This window comes from Mus caroli, unplaced genomic scaffold, assembly GCF_978045245.1.
Source record: "Mus caroli unplaced genomic scaffold, Mus_caroli_1 scaffold_18, whole genome shotgun sequence".
Classification (NCBI taxonomy): domain Eukaryota; kingdom Metazoa; phylum Chordata; class Mammalia; order Rodentia; family Muridae; genus Mus; species Mus caroli.
The window spans coordinates 72,779,736-72,794,308 of NW_028227273.1; positions in this window are offsets into that span (position 1 = coordinate 72,779,736).

A 14,573-nucleotide genomic window follows, 5' to 3' on the forward strand; every position below is an offset into this window, starting at 1 on the left:
ATGCACCTCAACAAAGAATTGGATACAGAAAATGTAGTGCATTTACATAATAGAGTACTACACAGGTATTAAAAACATTGATTTTATGAAATTCTTAGACAAATGGATGGATCTGGAGGATATCATCTTGAGTGAGGTAACCCAGTCACAAAAGCTCACTCATGATGTGTACTCACTGATAAGTGGTTATTAGCCCAGAAGCTCAGAATCCTCTTTAGAAAGGGGAACAAAATATCCATGGAAGGAGTTACAGAGACAAAGTTCGAAGCAGAACTGGAAGTAATGACCATCCAGAGACTGCCCACTTGGGGATCCATTTCATATACATCCACCAAACCCAGATAGTATGCATTGCCAACAGAAGCCTGCTGACAGGAGCCTGATTTAGCTGGTTCCTGGGAGGCCCTGCCACTGCCTGGTAAATACAGAAGTGGATACTCACAGTCATCCATTGGACAAAGCACAAGGTCCCTAATAAAGAACTTGAGAAATTCCCCAGGGAGCTAAAGGGGTCTGAAGCCTCATAGGAGGAACATCATACCAGTAACCCCCAGAGCTCCTTGGAACTATACCACCAATCAAAGAAAGCACATGGTTGAACTTGTGACACTAGCTGTATATGTAGCAGAGAATGGCCTAGTTGGTCATCAATGGGAGGAGAGGCCCTCGGTCCTGTGAAGGTTCTATGCCTCATTATAGGGGAATGGAAGTTGCATGAATGGGATTGGGTGGGTTGGGGCGCATGGGGATAGGGGATTTTCAGAGGGGAAAGTAGGAAATTGAATAAAACTTGAAATGCAAATAAAAAATATCTAATTAAAAAAAGAGGTTGTTATCAGCTCTTTTCTAGAGGCAGAGGGATCTCACCTTTAGTATTGAAGAGAGTGCTAGAGATGGCTCAGTGGTTAAAAGTCCTGAGTTCAAATCCCCACAACCATATGGTGGTTCACAACCATGAGATCTGACGCCGTCTTCTGGTGCATCTGAAGTCAGCTACAGTGTACTTAGGTGTAATAATAAGTAAATCTTAAAAAATAATTGAAGAGATAATATCGCCCCTCTGATGCTATAATTGTGCTATATGTGTGCAATGAAGCTGATGGTTGTCTGAGATGTTCTGCATACAAATCTTAGTTTACCTTTCTTATTTTAGTGGGTATCATTATATTTGATAGAAATTCCATTTGTAGTCCCACTAGCAATGGAAGAGTGTTCCTCTTTCTAGGCATCCTCAACAATCAACAGGTTTTGTCACCTGGGATTTTGTTCTTAGTCATTCTGATTGGTTTAAGTTGTAATATCAGGGTTGTTTTGATTTACATTTCTCTGACCACTAAGAACTTTTAACATTTCACTAGGTGCTTCTCAGTTATTTGAGATTCTTCTGTTTTGAATTCTCTGTTTAGTTTTATACTCCATTTTTTGATTGGGGTGTTTGTATTTTGTGGGTTAATTTCTTTAGTTCTCTATATATTTTGGATATTAGCCCATTAACAGATGTTATGTTAGTGAAGACTTTTTCCCAACCGGCGGATTGCTGATTTGTCTTACTGACTATATGACCTTTCACTTGCAGAAAATTTCCCATTTTTTGGGGTCCCTTTTATCAATTCTTGATTTTAGAGATTGATCAACTGGAGTTCTGTTTAGGAAATTTCCCCCTGTGCCAATGAGTTCAGGCACTTTACCACTTTATCTTCTAATAGATTCAGTGTATCTGGTTTTCTGTTGAGTTCCTTGATCCACCTGGATTTTACCTTTGTGCAAAGTGACAATTATTGTTTTATTTTTATTTTTCTATATACAGGCAGGCAATTATTCCAGCACCTTTTCTGAAGAATAATATTGAAGAACCAGAAATGAATCCACACACCTATGGTCATTTGATCTTTGACAAGGGAGCTAAAACCATCCAGTGGAAAAAAGGCAGCATCTTCAACAAATGGTGCTGACACAACTGGCAGTTATCATGTAGAAGAATACAAATTGATCCATTCTTATCTCCTTGTACTAAGTTCCAGTCTAAGTGGATCAAGAAACTCCCCATAAAACCAGAGACACTGAAACTTATATAGGAAAAAGTGTGAAAAAGCCTCGAAGATATGTGCACAGGGGAAAAATTCCTGAATAGAACAGCAATGGCTTGTGCTGTAAGATTGAGAATTGACAAATGGGACCTCATAAAATTGTAAAGCTTCGGTAAGGCAAAAGACACTGTCAATAAGACAAAAAGGACACCAACATAGTGGGAAAGGATCATTACCAATCCTAAATCAGATAGGGGACTAATATCCAATATATATAAAGAACTCAAGAAGGTAGACTACATGAAATCGAATAAACCCATTAAGAAATTGGGCTCAGAGCTAAACAAAGAATTCTCACCTGAGGAATACCAAATGACAGAGAAGCACCTGAAAAAAAATGTTCAACATCCTTAATCATCAGGGAAATGCTAATCAAAACATCCCTGAGATTCCACCTCACACCAGTCAGAATGGCTAAATTCAAAATTTCAGGTGACAATAGATGCTGGTGAGGAAGTTGAGAAAGAGGAACACTCCTCAATTGTTGGTGGGATTGCAAGCTTGTACAACCACTCTGGAAATCAGTCTTGTGGTTCCTCAGAAAATTGTACATATTACTACCGGAGGATCCCACAATATCTCTCCTGGGCATATATCCAGAAGATGTTCCAACTGGTAATAAGGACACATGCCCCACTATGTTCATAGCAGCCTTACTTATAATAGCCAGAAGCTGGAAAGAACCCAGATGTCCCTCAACAGGCGAATGGATACAGAAAATATGGTACAAGTCCCTTCCTGTCCACTCCAAGATTGGGGTGCCTTGTCCGCGGAGTCTCTGGACACCTGCAAGGACCCACACAGGATCCCTACGGGATCCTTAGACCTCTGGTGAGTGGAACACAGCGTCTGCTCCAATACAATCACGCAGGACCTGAGACTGCATTAACTAGGAAAGCAGATAACCCGGCCTGATCAGGGGCACAATTCACTTCTGGTCCACTCCAGCACTGGGGTTCCTTGCACGCAGAATTTTTGGACACCCCCAAGGTCTTCACAGGACCCTCCACGGGATCTTAAGACCTCTGGTGAATGGAACACAACTTCTGCCAGGAGGTAGGTTCGAACACCAGTTATCTGGGCACCTTCCCTGCAAGAAGAGAGCTTGCTTGTAGAGAATACTCTGACCACAGATGCTAAGGAGAGAGCTAGTCTCCCAGGTTTGCTGATAGAGGCTAACAGAGTCACCTGAGGAACAAGCTCTAACCAGAGACAACTATAACAACTAGCTTCAGAGATTACCAGATGGCGAAAGGCAAATGTATCAATCCTACTAAGAGAAATCAAGACCACTCACCATCATCAGATCCCAGCACTCCCACCCCACCTAGTCCTGGGTGCCCCAACATGCCTGAAAAGAAGACCTGGATTTAAAAGCATTTCTCATGATGATGGTAGAGGACACCAAGAAGGACTTTAATATCTCACTTGAAGAAATACAGGAGAACACAGGTAAACAGGTAGAAGAACTTAAAGAGGAAACACAAAAATTCCATAAAGAATTGCTGGAAAACACGACCAAACAGGTGATGGAATTGAATAAAACCATCCAAGACATAAAAAGAGAAGTAGACACAATAAAGAAAACCCGAAGTGAGGCAATGCTGGAGATAGAAACCCTAGGAAAGAAATCTGGAACCATAGATTCGAGCATCAGCAACAGAATGCAAGAGATGGAAGAGAGAATCTCAGGTGCAGAAGATTCCATAGAGAACATCAGCACAACAATCAAAGAAAATACAAAACGCAAAAAGATCCTAACTCAAAACATCCAGGAAATCCAGGACACAATTTAAGAAGAAACCTACAGATAATAGGAGTTGATGAGAATGGAGATTTTCAACTTAAAGGGCCAGAAAATATCTTCAACAAAATTATAGAAGAAAACTTCCAAAACCTAAAAAAAGACATGCCCATGAACATACAAGAAGCCTACAGAACTCCAAATAGACTGGACCAGAAAAGAAATTCCTCCCGACACATAATAATCAGAACAACAATTGCACTAAATAAAGAGAAAATATTAAAAGCAGTAAGGGAGAAAGGTCAAGTAACATATAAAGGCAGGCCTATCAGAACTACACCAGACTTTTCACCAGAGAATATGAAAGCCAGAAGAGCCTGGACAGGTATTATAAAGACACTAAGAGAAAACAAATGCCATCCCAGGCTACTAAACCTGGCCAAACTCTCAATTACCATAGATGGAGAAACCAAAGTATTCTATAATAAAACAAGATTCACACAATATATTTCCACGAATCCAGCCCTTCAAAGGATAACAACAACAACAACAACAACAAAAACAAAAACAATACAAGGATGGGAATCACACCCTAGAAAATGCAAAAAAGTAATCCCACAACAAACCAAAAAGAAGACAGCCACAAGAACAGAATGCCAACTCTACCAACAAAAATAAAAGGAAACAACAATTACTTTTCCTTAATATCTCTTAATATCAATGGAATCAATTCCCCAATAAAAAGACCTAGCTAACAGACTGGCTACACAAACAGGACCCAACATTCTGCTGCTTACAGGAAACCCATCTCAGGAAAAAAGACAGACACTACCTTAGAGTGAAAGGCTGGAAAATAATTTTCCAAGCAAATGTCCTGACGAAACAAGCTGGAGTAGCCATTCTAATATCGAATAAAATCAACTTCCAACCCAAAGTTATCAAAAAAGACAAGGAGGGCCACTTTATACTCACCAAAGGTAAAATCCTCCAAGAGGAACTCTCAATTCTGAATATTTATGCTCCAAATGCAAGGGCAGTCACATTCATTAAAGACACTTTAGTAAAGGTCAAAGCACATATTGAATCTCACACAATATTAGTGTGAGACTTCAACACACCACTTTCATCAATGGACAGATTGTGGAAACAGAAACTAAACAAGGACTCAGCGAAACTAACATAAGCTATTTAACAAATGGACTTAACAGATATCTACAGAACATTTTATCCTAAAACAAAAGGATATACCTTCTTCTCAGCACTTCATGTGACCTTCTACAAAATAGACCATATAATTGGTCACAAAACAGGCCTCAACAGATACAAAAACATTGAAATTGTCCCATGCATCCTATCAGATCACCATGGACTAAGGCTGATCTTCAATAACAACATAATTAATAGAAAGCCAACATTCACGTGGAAACTGAACAACACTCTTCTCAATGATACCTTGGTCAAGGAAGGAATAAAGAAAGAAATTATATACTTTTTAGAGTTTAATAAAAATGAAGCCACAACATACCCAACCCTATGGGACACAATGAAAGCATTTCTAAGAGGCAAACTCACAGCTCTGAGTGCCTCCAAAAAGAAACTAGAGAGAGCAGACACTAGCAGCTTGACAACACATCTAAATGCTCTAGAAAAAAGAAGGAAGCAAATTCACTCAAGAGGAGTAGACGGCAGGAAATAATCAAACTCAGGGGCGAAATCAACCAAGAGAAAACAAGAAGAAATATTCAAAGAATTAACCAAATGAGGAGCAGGTTCTTTGAAAAAATCAACAAGATAGATAAACCCTTAGCTAGACTCACTAGAGGGCATAGGGACAACATCCTGTCCCGAGCTATCATTCTCGCCAGCAAGAACATACTCAGACAAACAGATTCTTCTGCAGCAAAAAGCTTTATTGCTTCTTCAGGAGGGAAGACCCAGACCCCGGAAAATGGCGTTGCTTATATAGCCCTCAGCTTGGCGTTTTAGCACCTGATGTGGCATGTCAACTCCTGATTCTTTGCTTGCCCATCACGCAATTACTAAGCCCCGAGATGGGCAGTGACTAGGCGTGAGTTCACTCTCGCACCTGAGTACAAGGTTTGTTTACTAGTTAGGTACAGTGGAGGCCAGTGCCATCTTATAATGGCGATTGCTCGAGTCAAGGCTCTCCACAGCATCCTAATTAACAAAATCAGAAATGAAAAGGGAGACATAACAACAGATCCTGAAGAAATCCAAAACAACATCAGATCCTTCTACAAAAAGCTATACTCAACAAAACTGGAAAACATGGATGAAATGGACAAATTTCTAGACAGATACCAGGTACCAAAGTTAAATCAGGATCAAGTTAACGATCTAAACAATCCCATATCCCCTAAAGAAATAGAAGGAGTCATTAATAGTCTCCCAGCCATAAAAAGCCCAGGACCAGATGGGTTTAGTGCAGAGTTGTATCAGACCTTCAAAGAAGATCTAATTCCAGTTCTGCACAAACTATTCCACAAAATAGAAATAGAAGGTACTCTACCCAACTCATTCTATGAAGCCACAATTATCTGATACCTAAACCACAGAAAGATCCAACAAAGATAGAGAGCTTCAGAACAATTTCCCTTATGAATATCGATGAAAAATACTCAAGAAAATTCTCGCTAACTGAATCCAAGAACACATTAAAGCAATCATCCATCCTGACCAAGTAGGTTTTTTTCTAGGGATGCAAGGATGGTATAATATACGGAAGTCCCTTCTGCTGAGTCACAAGTCCCTTCTGGTCCACTCAAGCACTCGGGTGCCTTGCCAGTGGAGTCTCCACTGGGGGACTTTTGGGATAGCATTGGAAATGTAATTGAGGAAAAGATGTAATAAAAATATATGGAAATCCATCAACGTAATCCATTATATAAACAAACTCAAAGACAAAAATCACATGATCCTCTCATTAGATGAGGAGAAAGCATTTGACAAGATAAAACACCCATTCATGATAAAGTCTTGGATAGGTCAGGTATTCAAGGCCCATACCTAACCATGATAAAAACAATCTACAGCAAACTACTAGCCAACATCAAAGTAAACGGTGAGAAGCTGGAAGAAATCCAACTAAAATCAGGGACTAGACAAGGCTGACCACTTTCTCCCTACATCTTTAACATAGCACTTGAAGTCCTAGTCAGAGCAATTCGACAACAAAAGGAGATAAAGGGGATACACATTGGAAAAGATGAAGTCAAAATATCACTTTTTGCAGATGATATGATAGTATATATAAGTGACCCTAAAAATTCCAACAAAGAACTCCTAAACCTGATAAACAGCTTCAGTGAAGTAGCTGGATATAAATTTTTTTTTTTTTTTTTTTTTTGGTTTTTTCGAGACAGGGTTTCTCTGTGTAGCCCTGGCTGTCCTGGCACTCACTTTGTAGACCAGGCTGGCCTCGAACTCAGAAATCCGCCTGCCTCTGCCTCCCGAGTGCTGGGATTAAAGGCGTGCGCCACCACGCCCAGCCCTGGATATAAAATTAACTCAAACAAGTCAATGGCCTTTCTCTACACAAAGGATAAACAGGCTGAGAAAGAAATTAGGGAAACAACACCCTTCTCAATAATCACAAATAATATAAAATATCTTTGCATGACTCTAACTAAGGAAGTGAAAGATCTGTATGATAAGAACTTCAAGTCTCTGAAGAAAGAAATTAAAGAAGATCTCAGAAGATGGAAAGATATCCCACGCTCAATGATTGGCAGAATTAACATTGTAAAAATGGCTATCTTGCCAAAAGCAATCTAAAGATTCAATGCAATCCCCATCAAAATTCCAACTCAATTCTTCAGCGAATTAGAAAGAGCAATCTGCAAATTCATCTGGAATAACAAAAAACCTAGGATAGCAAAAACTCTTCTCAAGGATAAAGGAACCTCTGGTGGAATCACCATGCCAGACCTAAAGTTTACTACAGAGCAATTGTGATAAAAACGGCGAGGTACTGGTATAGTGACAGACAAGAAGACCAATGGAATAGAATTGAAGACCCAGAAATGAACCCACACATCGATGGTTACTTGATCTTCGACAAGGGAGCTAAAACCATCCAGTTGAAGAAACAGCATTTTCAACAAATGATGCTGGCACCAACATGATGGTGATTATCATGTAGAAGAATGCGAATTGATCCATTCCTATCTCCTTGTACTAACATCAATACTAAGTGGATCAAGGAACTTCACATAAAACCAGAAACACTGAAACTTATAAAGGAGAAAGTGGGGAAGACCCTCGAAGATATGGGTACAGGGGAAAAATTCCTGAATAGAACAGCAATGGCTTGTGCTGTAAGACTGAGAATTGACAAATGGGACTTCATGAAACTGCAAAGCTTCTGCAAGGCAAAAGATACCATTAATAAGACAAAAAGCTCACCAACAGATTCGGAAAGTATCTTTACCAATCCTAAATTAGATAAGGGACTAATATCCAACATATATAAAGAACTCAAGAAGGTGGACTCCAGAAAATCAAATAACCCCATTAAAAATGGGGCTCAGTACTAAACAAAGTGTTCTCACCTGAGGAATACCGAATGGCGGAGAAGCACCTGAAAAAATGCTCAGCATCCTTAATCATCAGAGAAATGCAAATCAAAACAACCCGGAGTTTCCATCTCACACCAGTAAAAATGGCTAAGATCAAAAATTCAGGTGACAGTAGATGCTGGCAATGATGTGGAGAAAGAGGAATACTCCTTCATTGTTGGTGGTATTGCAAGCTTGTACAACCACTCTGGAAATCAGTCTGGTGATTCCTCAGAATATTGGACGTAGTACTACTGGAGGATCCCGCAATACCTCTCCTGGGCATATATCCAGAAGATGTCCCAACCAGTAAGAAGGACACATGCACCACTATGTTCTTAGAGGTCTTATTTATAATAGCTAGAAGCTGGAAAGAACCCAGATGCCCCTCAACAGAGAAATGGATACAAAAAATGTGGTACATTTACACAATGGAGTACTATTCAACTATGAAATAAAATAAATTTATGAAATTTCTAGGCAAATGGTTGGACCTGGAGGGCATCATCCTGAATGAGGTAACACAATCACAAAAGAACTCAAATGATATGTACTCACAATAAGTGGATATTAGCCCGGAAACTTAGTATACCCGAGATATAAGAGTCAATTTGTAAAACACATGAAACTGAACAAGAACGAAGACAAGACCCAAGTGTGGACAATTTGCCCCTTCTTAGAATTGGAAATAATCACCCATGGAAGGAGTGACAAAGACAAAGTTTGGAGCTGAGAGAAAAGGATGGATCATGTAGAGACTGCCATATCCAGGGATCCATCCCATAATTAGCCTCCAAAGGATGACACCATTGCATACACTAGGAAGATTTTGCTGAAAGGACCCAGATATAGCTGTCTCTTGTGAGACTATGCCTGGGCCTAGCAAACACAGAAGTGGATGCTCACATTCAGCTTTTGGATGGATCACAGGGCCCTAAGTAGAGGAGCTAGGGAAAGTACCCAAGGAGCTAAAGAGATCTGCAACCCTGTAGGTGCAACAGTATTATGAACTAACCAGTACCCCAGAGCTCTTGACTCTAGCTGTATATGTATCAAAAGATGGCCTAGTAAGCTATCACTGGAAAGAGAGGCCTATTTGACATGCAAACTTTATATGCCCCAGTACAGGGGAACGCCAGGGCCAAAAAGTGGGAATGGGTGGGTAGGGGAGTGGGGGGAGGGTATGGGGGACTTTTGGGATAGCATTGGAAATGTAATTGAGGAAAATACATAATAAAAAATATTAAAAAAAAGAAAATCCAGTTCAAGGATTTACCATCCACCATAAAGAAGAGTCATAAGATGCTTGAAATCAGAGGACAAACTAAGAAAATCAGGTCTTGGGGATTAAAGTCATCAGGCTTGGGATCAATCACCTTTACCTGCTGAGCTCTCAGGCTTACACCTACATCGGAGTTCTAATGATTTAGATCTTTAGAACTACGTATAAAGCCATTTTATGGGTAGTGGTCATTTACATCTTACAGGATACCAGAATGGCTGTGTTTATGTGGGTAAATATGTACCAGTGGTCAAATGTCTGTTTTTGAACACCTGAAAAACTAAATTTAGAAATAAAATAAAATAGAGTCATTAGATCTTTGACACACAGTGTTTTAATAGTCTAATGGCTCTCCTACCATAGGCAGGATTGCCAAGTTCTTAACTACAGATTTATAAATCAGGAGGCTGAGGATGTAGAATGAATGAGAGAGATCTATGACTTGCCATTTTGGATCTCTTTTTAAAAAATAATTATTTTATATATTAACATCCCAAATGTTGCCACCCATTTCTGTTCCCCCTTGCTGAGTTCTTCCCCAGTGACCCTACCCTTTGCCTCTAAGAGTGTGCCCCTCCCATGCCCCCATAGGTATTGCCTTACCCACTGTGGCCAGAGGAGGCAGTCCTGTGTTACATATGTGCCTCAATCTTCAGTACTGCCTGTGTATGCTCTTTGCTTCCTGGTTCAGGCTCTGGGAGCTCCCCAGGGTCCAGGTTAGTAGACACTGTTGGCTTCATTATGGGATAGCATCCCCTTCAATTCGCCCCTTAATTCTTCTATAGGTGTAGTTAACCTCCACCAAGGCTTGGCTGTGAGTATCTGCATCTGTCTCAGTCATCTGCTGAGTAGAGCCTCTCAGAGGATAGTCATGCTAGCATCAGTAATAGTGTGAGGGATTAGTACCTGCCCATGGGATGGATCTAAAACAGGTTGGTAACTGCTCAGCCATTTTTTCAGTTTTGGCTCCATTTGGTCCTTGCATTAATTTTAGACAGGATCAATTTTGGGCCAAACATTTTGTACGGGTGTTGGTGTCCAATCTCTCCATTGTGAGTTGTGTCTAATAGACATTGTATCTTTAGGCTTCATATCTCCACTGGTCAGCACTTCTGCTAAGGTCACCTGCCTTGATTCTTGGGAAGTTCTCTCATCCCTAGTCTCTGAGACTTTTTAAGGAATATCCCATCCCTGACCCCTGGCAACTGCATAATTCCATTCACTTTCTTGGCCCTATGGGACTATCTTGTGTTTTTCCCCTTGCCTTATCACCCCAACATTCCCTAGTCTTGCTTCACCCAAGGTGTTTCATTGGATTTGCCTCCCTTCAAGTTGGAATTCACGTATCTTCACTGGTACTTTCCTGTTCTTTAACTTCACAATGTTTCTGGGTTTGTTTCATGAGTATTAATTATATTCTTTTTGGGTAACATTCACTGATCAATGAATATGTATCATTCATATCCTTTTGCATCTGGTTTACCTTGCTCAGGATAAAATTTTCTAATTCTATCCATTTTCCTGCAAAATTCATGATGTCCTCATTTAAAATAGTTTGATAACATTCCACTGTGTAAATGAACAACATATCCACAATCTGGTTAAGGGATATCTTATTTCTTCCAGCTTCTAGCTATTATGAATAAGGGTGCTGTGAACTCAGTGGAGCAAGTGCCCTTGTTATGTGCTGGATTACATGCAAAGAAGGGATCAAGCTGGGTCTTCAGGAAAAACTATTTCCAATTTTCTGAGGAACTGTCAGATTGATTTCAAGAGTTATTGTACCAGTTTGCCATCCTACCAGCAATCGAGGAATCTTCTGCAATCTCCAAATCCTCACTATTCTGTGCTGTCCTTTGACTTTTTGTTCTTATCCATTCTGATTGGTGTAAGATGGAATTTCAAGTTAGGTTGATTTGCATTTCCCTAATGACTACGGATATTGAACAGTTTTTAAGTGCTTCTCAGCCATTTGAGATTCTTTTGTTGAGTATTCACTGTTTATCTTTGTAGCCCATTTTTAATTTGAGTTATTTGTTTTTTAGGAATCTATCTTTTTTAGTTCATTATATCTTTTGGATATTAGTACTCTACCAGATGTACAGTTAGTGACAACCTTTTCCCCAATATGTAGGTTGCTGTTTTGTTCTATTGACAGTGTCCTTTTCCTTACAGAACTTTTTCAGTTTCAAGAGGTCCCATTTTTCAATTGCTGATCTTAGATCTTAATCCATTGGTGTTCTGTTCAGGAAAAATTTCCCCGTGTCTGTGCATTCAAGGCTATTTCCTACTTTTATATCTATTAGATTTAGTGTATCTGGGTTTATCTTGAGGTCCTTGATCCTTTTGGACATGAGGTTTGTATAGGTGATTAATGTGGGTCAAACAGTATTCTTCTACTTGTAGCCCACCAATTAGAGCTGCACCATTTGTTGAAGATGCTTTCTTTTGTCCACTGTATGGTTTTGGCTTCTTTTTCAAATATCAAGTGTCCACAGGCATGTGGGTTTATTTCTGGGTCTTCAATTCTATTCCATTGATTGATCTGTCTGTCTCTGTACCAATATCATCATTCAGGTTTCATTACTATTGCCTGTAGTACATCTTGAGGTCAGGAATGACGATTCCCAGGAATTCTTCCATTCTTCAGTATTCTTTTGGCCATCCTTTTTTTCTTCACCTATATGAAGTTGAAAATCGTTTTTTACATGTCTATGAAGAACTGTGTTGGAATTTTGCATTGAATCTGTAAACTGCTTTTGTCAAGATTACTATTTTCACTATGTTAATCCTGCCAATTCATGAGCATGGAAGATCTTTCCATTCTCTGAAGTCTTTTTCATTTTCTTTCTTCAGACACTTGAAGTTCTTGTTATTTAGATCTTTTACTTGCTTGGTGAGAGTTACACCAGGATATTTTATGTTATTTGTGACTATTGTGAAAAGTTTTGTTTCCATGATTTTTTTGTTTTTGTTTTTGTTTTTGTTGTTGTTGTTTTTTGATTTTTGTTTTTGTTGTTGTTTTTTTTTTGTTTTTGTTTTTGATTTTGGTTTTTTTGAGACAGGGTTTCTCTGTGTAGCCCTGGCTGTCCTGGAACTCACTCTGTAGACCAGGCTGGCCTCAAAGTAAGAAATCCTCCTGCCTGTTCCTCCTGAGTGCTGGGATTAAAGGCGTGTGCCACCAATGCCAGCATTTTCATACTTTCTTTCTCAGTCCTTTCATCAATTTTATGAAAGCAAACTACTGATTTCTTTAATTTTACATTCATCCACTTTGCTGAAATGGTTTTCCAGTTGTAGGAATTGTCTGGTAGAATTTTTGGAATTGCTTATATGTACTGTCATATCATCTGTAAATAGTAATACTTTTACAATCCAAATACACTGGATCTGCATTATTTGTATTATCTTATCTTATGCTTTTGTTATTTGCTATGGCTAGAACATCAAACACTATATTGAGTAAATAGGGAGAGATTGTATTGTCTCTAATTTTAGTGAGCTTGCTTTAAGTTTCTCACCATTTGATTTGATGTTGGTTATTGGTTTGCTTTTATTATGTTTAGGTATGTGCCATGCATTTCTAATCTCTCCAAGACATTTAACATGAAAGGGTCTTGGATTTGTAATTTGTTAAAGTCCTTTTCAGTATCTAATCAGATGATCATATGATTATTTTGTTTCCATTGTGTTTGTTTATATAGTGGGTTATATTGATGAATTTTTATATATTGAACCATCACTGCATCCTAGAGTTGATTCCTAATTGATCATGATGTTTTTGATATATTCTTGCACTTGGTTTGCAAGAATTTTATTATGTTTTTAAAAAATTTTTAAATTTTTATTACTTTATTTATTTACATCCCAAATGTTGTCCCCTTCCTGGTATACCCTCTCAGAGTTCTTAACTCATTCTCTGCCCCTTTGCCTCTGACATGTTCCCAAAGCACTCCTCCAAGCATACCCTTCTATAGGCATCAAATCTCTACAGGATTAAGCTCCTTCTCTCCCATTGAGGCTTGATAAAGCATTCTTCTGCTACATATGTGCCAGGAGACATGGACCACCTTATGTATGCTCTTTGGTTGGTGGCTTATACTTTGGGTGTGGCCAAGAGTCTTCATAACTTGATATTATTTTTCTTCCTATGGGGTTGTTGGTATAAAAGATATCTGAGGACTTTATTAATGCTTCTATTTGAATGGTAAACATTTTACAAAATTTATGAGTGGGGTTTTATGAGTATATAATCTTCCTGCAGTCATTCCTGATTGTTCTTTCTCCAATTTTTATTTTAGAATTTCATTAGCTGCTCATATAATATTTAATTTTAATAGACTCTTCTTCCTGCCTACTTGTCCTCTCTATTTTCCCTTCTATCGTTCTTTACCTCTTTTCACATAGATTTTTTCTCTATGTTTGGTTTCAGATAACCTATGAGGTACTATTCACCTTCCTTTAAGGCACTTTTTCTCCAGTGCTCTCTTTTTTATTTTTTCATTGAAGGGAACTATAAGTTCAACTCAGCACATTATATAATTGAAGATATGACTACTCTATGAGAGAATGTGTGTGTTTTTATTAATTATGTCCTTGTATTACTACATTACATATAAACTTTTCAGTCCCACTCATCTATCTACTAATTCCATAACAGTTTTATTCATGTTTTCTGAATTAAAACTTTTGGGTATATGTAGCACAATTAATTAATTTATTATTACTAAAAACCCACTTCTAAGAGTTGGACAACTGCATTGTTTATTAGGGAAGCTCTAGGTACCACATCAATACAGGGTTGATATTGCTCCTGAGTAATTAGAAGAATTATACTATAAATACCTGATACTTAAGATACTGCGCAGCGGCACAGGGCTAAG